Source organism: Suncus etruscus, chromosome 20 (genome assembly GCF_024139225.1).
Source record: "Suncus etruscus isolate mSunEtr1 chromosome 20, mSunEtr1.pri.cur, whole genome shotgun sequence".
NCBI classification, from domain to species: Eukaryota; Metazoa; Chordata; class Mammalia; order Eulipotyphla; family Soricidae; genus Suncus; species Suncus etruscus.
Window position 1 is genome coordinate 5,845,429 of NC_064867.1, and position 3,155 is coordinate 5,848,583.

The window sequence follows — 3,155 nt, forward strand, 5'->3', positions numbered from 1 at the left end:
AGTATTAGTGATGCAGTGTATATAAAATGGTTGTGCAATGAATAGAGTATCACCAAATTATTTTAATTCCTGTACATCTGTTTGTGGCTATTAAAAAAAGTGATGAATTTTACATGGCCACATTTTTTAGTCTATATATAGGACAGATTAGTCCTAAGTGTAGCTCAAGTATTATGATATTCCTTTGGTTCATCCTTTCCCACCAAAAAATATCTAAATTTTCCCAGTGGCTAGTTTGAACAGACGCGTGTAATATATTATTTCTTTTACCTGAAGCTCAAAATATTTCATTATAAACATTATTTTGAATTTAAAAATAAGGTATGCTTTCATCTATAATTTAAATAGCCTCATCATATTCCTTCGGAATTTGATTATGCCACAATATCTACCATATCTGCTATTTGAAACAAAGCCAATGACACAGTCAATAGCTTTCAAGCAGCTCCTATTTATAATGTAAATTATGTACACATAATGCTTGAAATATAATAATAATGTAAAACTCCTACCTACATCCTGTCATATATTTTAATGACAGCTACAAGGAAACTGTTAATCCAGTTCTTGATGCTTCATGTGACTACACAGGATCAATCCATTTTAAGCCTGTATAATAACCCAATTAATTGTTTAGAAATATTACCCCTGTGTGTGGTTTTACTTGCAGAGAAATGAGGTGCCTCTTTATTTCACAGGGGGAATGACCAAGTTAGATATCAATATTCCCCATGAGCAAGCTCTCTAAAATAGATTCATTATTGATCGGTCCGTTTGCTATTGTTAGCAATCTTGCTCTACTTCATAAGACCTCTAAATGTTTTCCTCTAGTTGGTGCTATAAATCATTGCTCCTCGAAGCAACCTAAAATAAAATTAAGATTTGCATATGTATGTGCCCTCATTTTACATTCACTTTAAGTATTATTAAGTGCTACTTTATAAACTTGTGTAATTTCATGGCAAAGTTCAACATGACTTTATATTTTCTTTAGTATATCTTGTTAAGGTGTAGGCAATGACAATATTTATTATTTTAATTACATCTGTCCTATTTGTACAATTGTTCCTTGGTTTAGCATTAATAGACAATAGTCTTGTATGTTGCTGATTAACCATTGACTAGCAAGAATCATATCCAAGAGAAAAAAATAAATATTTTTCCAATTTCTATTTAATAGTAAATGAAACTGATGACCAAATTTAAGAATATATAATGTTTAGATGGCTGCATAATAACTGAAGTAACACATAATGTCAACTGTATGGCTAAAACCATGTCACACTTGATTTTCCAATCTTCTATGATTGATAATTTTTGTTTAAATGTGAAGCAGCACTCCCAATAAATCAGGCTCAATTCTGACTACTCTAGAGTGTGTCTGTTCTCTGAATACCCACTTTTTGTCAAATCCTCACTCCCATTCTTCTATCAAATAGCCCTGAAGCCCCTCTCAGTGCTTCTGGACTCAGTTGTTCTGTGACAGGTGGCATCCAATGTGGAATGTACATATTAAGAGAAATAGTTCATATCATCTTGCTAAAGTATAAAAGTGATTTAATAAAAGTTACTACTGTGAGCACAGAATTATAAGGACTTACCTACTTTGCTTTTCATGTGTATCATATTAAATAACTTCTGAGAAAAATTGATATATCAAAAATGCATATCAGACACTTTAGATAGTTTATAAAATCATTTGTCTTTTGATTACTAAAAATAGTCATCTTTTAAAGCCAATTTCTGTATCTTACTTTCCAACTATATACTTTGGGAATTTAATGCATAGTAGACTGTGAAGAAATGACTGTGAAAATATAAATGATTTCAAGTGTGTAATGGTATGTCTTATTTAAAACAAGTAATTGACAATATCAAATCATTGCAGATTTTTTCTATTTTTATAATTTCTATTGTGGGAAGTGCTGATAGATAGAGGAAAACTATACACTAATCACAATCCAGCCCATGGTTATGAATGGATATTTTGTTAAACTATTTCAAGCATAGTAAAAAAAAAAAAAGTGAAAAACACGAGTGGTAAAAGATTTAGTACAATTCCATGAAGTCCTCACAAGCTCATGGAACACTCTTCAGTTATGTTTCATTCAGAATCTAGTGCTCTGAGCTGTTCTGCTTTAGGCAGAGTCCTGTGCAAAAGAAGATTATTGACCCATGAGTCAGATGCTATCACTGCTATTCTTTTGTTTTGTTTTGTTTTGTTTTACTTATCTGTTTATTTTTTTTTGTCCCCCAATTCACAATACGACCAGTCAAAGGGCCTGTGTTGAGGTGTATATGGGGTGCATTTACTGTACCTTCTCTTTCTATACAGTCAGTGTAAAGAACACAGCCTATGGTAAGAATTGGGAGGCCTTATCTTTTATATATATAATCCTTCACCAGTTCAACATTCCCATGACCAATATCCCAAGTGTCCTTCCTCCCCACCCCACACCGGCCTGTACTCTAGACAGGCTTTCTACTTCCCTAATTCAGTCACATTTTGTTATGATAGTTCTCAGTGTAATTATTTCTGTGACTGCACTCAACAATCCCTGTGGTGAGCTTCATGCCAGGAGCTGGACCTTCCAGTCCTCCTTAATTTTGTCTCTGAGAATCATTACACAAATATTTTTTTATTTTTCTCAAAACCCATAGATGAGGGAGACTATTCTGTGTTTATCTCTCTCACTCTGACTTATTTCACTCAGCATAATAGATTCCATATGCATCCATGTATAGGAAAATTTCATGACTTCATCTCTTCTGATGCTGCATAATATTCCACTGTGTATATGTACCATAGTTTCTTAACCATTCATCTATTGAGGTGCATCTAGGCTGTTTCCAGAGTCTAGCTATTGTAAACAATGCTGCAATAAATATAGGTGTGAGAAAGGGATTTTCGTATTGTATTTTTGTGTTCCTAGGATATATTCCTAGGAGTGGTATAGCTGGATTGCATTGGAGGGAGTTCAACTTCCAGCTTTTAAAGAAATCTCCATATCACTTTCCACAAAGGTTGGACCAGACAGCATTCCCACCAGCAGTGAATAAGAGTCTCTTTCTCTCCCCATCCCCGCCAGCACTGCTTGTTCTCATTCTTTTTGATGTGTGTCAATCCCTGTGGCATGAGATGGTACCTCATAGTT

At 33.9% G+C, this 3,155-nt stretch overlaps 1 non-coding gene across 1 annotated transcript; it reads right to left on the reverse strand.

The window, feature by feature from the left end:
- Positions 1–2,244: 2,244 nt before the first annotated feature.
- Positions 2,245–2,376, reverse strand: LOC125998474 (small nucleolar RNA SNORA51). The gene has a single exon (XR_007492040.1). It is a non-coding gene; the product is annotated as a small nucleolar RNA SNORA51 (small nucleolar RNA).
- Positions 2,377–3,155: the final 779 nt, after the last annotated feature.